Raw genomic sequence first — 8,690 nt, 5'->3', positions numbered from 1 at the left:
GCGACAAAAGACCTTAAAAACACACAAAATACAAATACTGGACAGTACAGAATAAATGAGTCTTCAGCTGCTTTTTACAGGCGTCAACAGAGACCGCAGATTGTATGTTTATAGGAAGAGTGTTGAAGCCACCACTTCAAAGATCACCTTTTGCTTTCAGTAGAGAGTGAGGGACAGCCAGTAGGCCCTGGTCAGAAGACCTAAGTCACCTACTGGTGATGTAAGGATGGAGCAGGTCAGAGATGTACACAGCTGCCTGACCATGCAGGGCTCTATATGTGAAAACAAGAACCTTAAAACGAATCCTAAACTTGATGGGAAGCAAATGTAAAGATGATAAGATCCTGCTGGACCTGTTCAACAGCCTGCAGCAGCATTCTGGACCATGTGTAGACGGTCCAGGAACCACTTGCTGAGGCAGCTGAAAAGGGAACTGCAGTAGTCCAGCCGGGATGATATGAAAGCATGAATAATCATCTCTAGCTCAGGTTGTGATACAACAGAGTTGAGTTTGGCAATGTTTCTTAAATGGAAGAAACATGAACAGCTTAAAGATTTAATATATTTGAAGATTTCTAAGATTAGACTGACAGCTGAAGAAAGGGACCCAATACACAGAGCCACCTTGGAAGCTATGCTGCCTGAAGCAATGATAAGGCCCTCAGTCTTATCTGCGTTTGGCTGTAAAAAGTTGTTAGCCATCCAGTTTTTAATGGCAGTCAGACAATTGTGCAAAACAGACAGCATGTTGAGCTTCATGTCAAAAGTGCAGACAGCTAGCTATGTTGTGTAATGTCTAATATGTTAATTAACAAAATTTGTCATAACGTTGAGAGAAAATGTAATCCAGCAGCATTAAGTTTCCAGCAAAACATATTTGCTGTTCCATTTTAGTCGTATATGAACATAATTTTTTACTTCTTTTCTCTGAGTTTTTCATCTCCACCCTTTTCGTTTTGTTATTCATGTGAAATGAGTCAGCAACAGTTTGCAGCTGGGTTGGTTTGTGTTAAAACAATGTTAAAGTTACGTCCACAGAGCAGAGCTGCAGAACCAGACAGGAAACCGAACATGGAAAAAACAGGAAGTCAGATGAGAGGAGGCTACAGTCACCACAGCTCACCTCTCTTTAGGGGTTTTATTCCACTGCATCAGCTCAGTTTGTGCCCAAGAGGAAACTTGCTGGTTCTCCTGATGGCTTTATCTACCAAAAACAAAAGGTTTTGTTACAAACCGGCCGTCACCTTGTAATAAAAACCATTAATGCTTAAAGGATTGTAGAAACGGACTCACATTGACAGTTTTCATGATAGACATCTGTCATCAAGAGTGATTGTGAGCAGAGTCTTCTCTTGACTCTTGACTTTCTGTCAACAGTTTGATCTTTTTCCATCTTCCTGTTTTCTTTCTCTCTTTGTTTTAACTCTTCTTCCACCTCCCTCTTTGCTCTCTGTGTCTTTTCATCTCTCTCTCACAGACATTAACTACAGTCATGCAGTCAGTATGAAAATGCTGCCACACCTGATCTTCAGGTTTAGTTTTTGGGGTTTCAGGTGAATTTGTTTTTTGCGATTGTCATAAATGTTTCACCTTTATTACTGCAACAAGTCTGTCTGGTTGAGTCCCTCCTTCTGTCAGATGAACAACATTTATCTTTGAACATGTTTATTACAGACTGAGCTGTGCAAACACCTCAGGACCCTCTGGGGGCCTGCAGGTTTTTGGATACCTCCTCCTCGGGGTGGAAGTGGAAAATCGCTGCTGTGAAGGTTGCACAGATGTCATGTGTCGGGTGAGGAGGACACTTATCCCAGCATTCCTGCCTGTTAGGCTGCCACTAGCTGTTTGCTGTTATCTCCCCCACGTGTCGGTGGAGACGAGGAGCTGCTGGATGGCCCCGGGCCCCGCAGAGCCTTGTATGGCCATGGCCCGCTGGGAGAGGGACGATAAGCAGCGCACAGGCTGCTATGCGGCCATGTTTAGAACAATGTCTGTTTCTGTTAAATTTAGAGCAGTTATCGGACGCAGCTCTCCCTCCTGAACGCACTCTCTTCTCTTGCTGCTGCGGCGTCAGGACCAGTGGTGAGTGCAGGCTCATAGTTGGGACAAAAAGGACCTGTTTCCTCTGAGTTTATGCGTAATGAGCAGATTTTCCTCCAGATGTGAAGGAGATGATCGATCTCTGATGCTGCTGTGATGTAATGTTAAAGTGAGGTGATGTAGTGCTGCAGCGGTCCCGTTGTAATGATGTGATGATGATGGCCGAGTAAATGATACCATACTGTTGTAATAATGTTGAAATAATGTTTTTTCGTTGTCTTAATGTGCAGTGATGGTAATATATTGATGTCACTGTATTTAATGTTATATTGATTTTGCAATGATCTGATATTGACACATGACTGCAGTATTGTTGGAATAATGTTGGTCATTGTGATTTTGTATTGATGTAGAAAAGGTGTAATAATACTGTTCACTGATGGAGTTGTGTTGTAGTATTGTGGAAGTAGTAGTAGTGTTGTAGTAATGTCAGAATAATGTGAAAATGCAGTTTTGCAGTCACTTATAATGTAAATGCTATAAATTTATATTCATGAAGAAAGGTGGTAATGCCGCAAGTTTGTGGGGGTTATGTAACAGTATGGTGGTAGTAGAAGTAGTGTAATAATATTGTATTATTGTAGTTTTGCAGTGATGTGGTAATGGTCACATTGTTTCTGTATTGATATACAGGAGAAATAATGTAGGAGTTTATGTAGTAGTACAGTGATAGTAATAGTAGTTGTGATGTAATAGGTTTAAAGAGAGTAGCGGTATTGTGCTGATGGTAGTAGTAGTAGTAGTGGAAGTTGTGATGTAATATTGTAATAATGTGGTGATGTAATGTGATAGGTTTAAAGGGAGTAGAGGTTTTTCACTGATGTATTTATGGTTTAGTGGTAGTAGTGTTAAGGTAGTAATTTCATAATAATGAGATAATGCAGTTACTCACTTGTTTTATTGTTTAGTGTTAGTTGTTATGTTGTAGTACAGTGTATGGTAGTAGTAATGATGCTGTGTAGTACTGTGCAGGTACTGGTACTTCAGACATTATTGCTTCGATTGAACCTCCTCAGTTTATCAGATAATCAGTAACTTTCTGTCTGGAGTCAACGGTGAGCTGAGGCAGATATGACATCATTTAAATGTTTTTACACAAGATCACATTAGTTTGATGCTTATCTTCCTGTTGTCTTAACATGGTGAAAGATTTAAACTTTTAGAAGTTAATCAAATTATTTGAGCGGTAAGAATCTGCCTTTAGAGTGAGCTCTGTGACCTTAAGCCTCATTTAAAAGCAGGTCTGCACAGATTGATGTTAAACCTCCGATACAGCGACCTCTAGTGGTGTTCAGTGATTTCAGCTGACTTTAGACGGAGACGCAGGTGCAGATGAAACCACAGTGAGGTTTAAGAGACCAGCAGATGTTGGTTTAAACTTTAAACTGCAGCTGAACTGATGACAGAAGCAGCACCAAACTGTTAGTAGCGTTGTTTTGATGTTGAAATGACATCTTAATCTGACTTGTGGTGTTGTCCAGTGGTGTATAGTTTTAGTGATGTGATATGACAGATCACAGGTTATCTCAGCTGGAGTGGGGTTTGGAGGTGTTGAGGGAGATGTTTTATGGTCGTGTTTGTGATATCGACTCTCAGCCTTCCTGACGCCTTCACTCTTCACTCTATCAGGGTATTTTTAACCTTCTGGATCTGCATATCAAACACACACCACCTTCTGGATGAGCTGCAGCAGCATTATTCTCAAACCTACACACAGTTTAATATCATTTCCAGTGTGAACAGTCTCAGCGTCAAAGTGCTGTTGACTCAATCTTTGGTCATATAGTTCTTGATTTAAATCAAAATTTTGTCATTTATGATGTAAATGACCGGCTCCAACACGACTCCATTAAAACGTCTGCAGGAAACGTTTCAGAAGTAGAGCGTTGGTTCTTCAACTGACACATTTTTAATAGAGTTCAGAGTTGTTTTTCTTCTTCATTTTTCTTGTTTTATAGCAGATTTAAAACACATTTGTAGCTCATTCAGATGTGATGACAGAAGCTTTCTCCTCTAATTTTCTCTGTGATCATTTTAAATGTCAATACAGTCGACCTGCTGTCATTAACCCGGATATTTATTTATTTGTCAGATGTTGCGATCATAAAATAATGAAGTGATCGGCTTGAGGATGACTCCCTGGTCAATACGTAGTGTACGATGAGATTTATTCATTTTATTCACGTTCATTGGGACGATATTCATAATGAACGGGTATATGTACTGTATTTAAATTGTTTTTATCTGTTTGTATATTGGGAACTACATGACACTGTGCACCTTGCCTGTGGTGTAGTAATCATTTAGATTAGCGGAGTGATACGCTGTAAAACAGTGAAGTGATGTATCACTTCTGTTGTCGGTAGACAATTTCGACAAATTCCATTGAAGAAGATGTTGCTGTGCTTTAACTTTATCCAAAACCAGCGGAGGAAAGTAACTAAGTACATTTACTCAAGTACTGTACTTAAGTACAGTTTTGAGGTACTTGTACTTTACTTGAGTATTTACATGTGATGCTACTTTCTACATTTCAGAGGGAAATATTGTACTTTCTACTCCACTACATTTATTTGACAGCTTTAGTTACTTTTCAGATGAAGATTTGACACAATGGATAATATAACAAGCTTTTAAAATACAACACATTGTTAAAGATGAAACCAGTGGTTTCCAACCTTTTTGGCTTTTGACGTCTTACAAAAAGCAGTGTGTAGTCGGGGTCACATTTCACATGTCTATGAGTTGTTAACAGCTCCACCAAATAGTGATTTTTCCCTCTAAACTTCTCACATGCTTTCATTTCAATAAATGTTCAAATGATCCAATATTTCAGCAAAAATCAAAGATTAGAGAAAAAGTCCAGAAACTGAAAACAGATTTGTGTATCAGAACTTTGTTTTTTCTTCTTTCCTCTCCCATTAATCATCTCATGACCCCTCAGATTTATCTGCTGACCCTTTGGAGGGGCCCGACCCCTAGGTTAAGAACCACTGGACTAAACTAGCTAACTGTATATAAAGTAGTTGAAACTAGTAGATTCATATAAGCTTCACATCAACCTTTAAATGACTGTGTAGACACACTGTGGATTTTGGTCCCCATCACTTACAGTTCTCTGTTGGACAGAAGCTCTGTTATAAATTGATATTTTATTCAGTTTTAAGCCAGAATGTTATGACACACTTTTTTAGAATATTGTAATTTTAGGTCCAATATGGATATGAAAAATCGCTCCATATTAGTATTACTTCACTTAAGCGCAGCCTTTAATACAGTAGACCACACAATTCTTTTAGACAGACTTCAAAGTCTGATTGGCCTCTCTGGTGCTGTTTTTAACTGGTTTAAATCTTATATTACCGATAAGGAATTTTTTGTAAGCATTGATGAATGTTCATCTAAAAGTTATAAAATGAATTGTGGTGTTCCTCAAGGTTCAATTTTAGGTCCTACTCTTTTTAATCCTTACATGCTGCCACTTGGAAACATCATCAGGAGGCTCGGCATCAATTTCTAGCTAGCTATGCTGATGACACACAGCTTTACACTGTCATGTCTCCTGATGACTCAGGGCCAATCGATGCCCTTTTTAACTCTATTTTGATATCAAATTATGGATGGCAGAAACTTTTTTACAGCTCAACCAGGACAAAACTGAAGTCTTGGTCATTGATACTGAAGCTCAGAGAGAGAAACTCAATGTGAAGCTAGAAGCACTGGCACTAAATTCTTGTCAACAGGTGAAAAACTTAGGAGTCAATTTTGACTCAGATCTCAGTTTTGAACCTCACATTAGAAATATAACTAAGAATGCATTTTATCGTTTGAAAAAAATACTATTGTAAAGCACTTTGTGTTACATTGTATTTGTATGGAAAGTGCTATACAAATAAAGTCTGATTGATAGATTGATCTATTGAAATAACACTTATTGACGCATCGATATGTTTATTTATTTCATGACACATTTTGGTAACACTTTAGACACTTTACATCATTACTAACTTCCAAGAAACATTTCTAATAATTTCCTGAAATGAGCTGCTATGTGATTCATTCCTGGAAAAGGTTAATGTTGATAAATATGTACTCGTTATGGAGTCGTTAAGAAAGAACCAAACATGGTTACCAGCAATTCAACACACAAAACTAAAACGTTTGATTGTGTTTTTAAATTACAGGTGAGCACATAATTAAGCAACATGAAGCTTGACGTCAGTACAAATGAAGACTGTTTACCAAATGGATCTCAGTCTTTAAGAATGTTTGTATATAAACAGTTTCTTATGAAACTTTACCAACCAACAGTGTCTCCTTTGTCTAATTTATTATCATTGAATAAAGCTTTATGCTTACCAAACACTATTTCCATTTCCCTTATCATTGGTGCCAAATCTCAACACACTTTCTACAAATTTACATATTAAGTTACCATAAATTACTATGAAACCTTCCAGGAAATTACTATGAAATTTAGGGACCTGTAATAAAGAATTAACTTTTTTTTTTTTAATGAAATATCAGATCAGATTTTATAGTTGGAGTATCTTTGCAGTGTGTGCCTTTTAGACACTTTTTTAACAACACACTCTGACATCAAAAACATCAAATCCTCACATTCAAGTAGCTGGAATACACAATTCCAGCTATTATATTTGGCATTTTAGTTGAAAAATTAGGAAAATGAGAGATTTTAGCTGAAACAACTAATTTATTAATTGACTATACGTTGCAGCTCTAGTTCTGTACTTTTATCAGTAGGATTTTGAGTGAAGGACTTGTAATTAAGTATTTTTACACTGTTGCACTGGTCCCTTTATTTCAGAAAGGAATGTGAATACTTCTTCCACCCTGAGAGAGAGAGAGAGAGACACAGGGGAGAGATGAGGGAGGCAGGGTTGGATCATCACAGTCAGACAGTCGAACAGACAGCAGTGTGCTGCTTCAGTGGTGACACTGTTTCTCTCTCACCGTGTTGTTTCTGCTTCTCGTCACCTTCAGATCACCTAACAGATCGTCTGACGGGGTTTTTGTTGTTTTACTGGACATTTTATTGTCTTCTTCAGTTCTTCAGTGTTTCTACCTCCAGGATGAAAACTCTGCTCATGTCCTGAAAAACTTCAGTGATTGTTTTGTTTTTCTGTCAAAGATCCTGAAACAGTTTGAGTGACGGTATGTTTCATATTTTCTACTGACGCTTCAGGATAGTATAAGATACATTAATGTAGTCTAAAGTATACATGGTACACAAAAATGAGCTTTATATATAGTTTGATGTATAGGAGTGAGTCATTGTGAGGCATGACACTGTAGTAGAGCATGTAGTATAGCTGTACAGATATACTGTATTATGGCAGTATATTTGGTGTTGTATACAGATGTAATGTGTTACTGGTTTCTCATGTCCTTCGAGCTTTCAGGTTCATGTTAGTTTAATGAATAACTTTTAAATGATCGCTTATAAAAAAACTATATATAGTTTATATTTCTGATAATAATGTCAAGTCTGATTTGAGAGCGGTGCACATTAATGTGAGCGATGCACGCTCTAAACAAAACAAAATTAAATGAATTAATAAAACATATGATATAATAGCTCTTTAATGTCAATGAATGTCATGTAAAAAAGAAAAAAAAATCTGGTTCTAAAATAAAGTATCTTTGCCATTATCACTTAACCTATTGATTATCTATCAGTTAGGCAATTATTGTTGGATGAGTTCCCATCCAAAGAGTCCAAAGTGATTTTACAGTTTATGTTCATGATTAACAGTCTGAACACCTGAAATGATCTAATTAACTATGACTGTAACTCTGACGAGTATGTGACTTTTATTTGTACTTAATTATTCATGACTTAAATTATTGATTGAATGATTGATCTTTTTGACTAATCAACTAAAGATAATAATAATAATCACATAATAATCACAAATTAATAATAAAATAAGTATTAAAATAAACACTAAGCTTAATATAGTGCATGTTATGTCAAATACATTTATTTAAGATATATCATTTGGACTTTGTTGCTCAGCTAAGTTTGTTTACTATGTGTCTTTTAGAGTTAATCACCCCTGAACGTGTTCAGTTAGTTCAGGTTAACCTACGAGTCTACACAGGAGGTGTAGCATGAGCAGCATCAATACATTCAGAGTAAAGCCTTTAGCATACTGTGCTGTGAGCTGTATTGATTCAAGTAGATGCGTATCTGTTCAGTTAGACGCACAAGACGGAGACTGAAAAACGTGGCTGAAACACACAGTAACATGTTTTTATGCCATAGAGGAAATAAATTCCTCATGAGTGAAAATGAGAGCAAAGAATTACCAGTGAAACTGAATGTCATGATGCTTCCAAGAGCCCAACAGGAGAGTGCCAGTATGTGACTAATTAGAAGTTGGATTTTTTTGATCATCAATTAATCTGCCGATTATTTTTCGATTAATCAATGAATTATTTTGTCTATAAAATGTCAAAAAATTGTGAAAAATGCCTTTTATAATTTCCTAATACCCAAGATGACATCTTCACGTCTCTTTTTGTCAGATCAACAGTCTAAAACCCAAAGATATTCCGTTTTCTAT

At 37.0% G+C, this 8,690-nt stretch overlaps 1 protein-coding gene across 4 annotated transcripts in view; it reads left to right on the top strand.

Annotated features, from left to right (window-relative positions):
• The first annotated feature begins 1,853 nt into the window (after positions 1-1,853).
• The window catches only part of slc8a1a (solute carrier family 8 member 1a), a 29,542-nt gene continuing 22,705 nt past the window's right edge, over positions 1,854-8,690 (top strand). For 2 of the 4 annotated variants that reach the window (XM_042433717.1, XM_042433738.1), the window contains exon 1: positions 7,031-7,275. The gene's annotated coding sequence lies outside the window, so the exon portion shown is untranslated. Of the gene's footprint in view, positions 2,083-7,030; positions 7,276-8,690 lie in introns of those variants that run through there. The other 2 variants (XR_006099963.1, XM_042433707.1) reach the window with 2 other exon arrangements.

This window comes from Thunnus maccoyii, chromosome 2, assembly GCF_910596095.1.
Source record: "Thunnus maccoyii chromosome 2, fThuMac1.1, whole genome shotgun sequence".
NCBI classification, from domain to species: Eukaryota; Metazoa; Chordata; class Actinopteri; order Scombriformes; family Scombridae; genus Thunnus; species Thunnus maccoyii.
The sequence above is the reverse complement of the archived record's forward strand: the minus strand, read 5'-3'. Positions and strand labels throughout refer to the sequence as shown.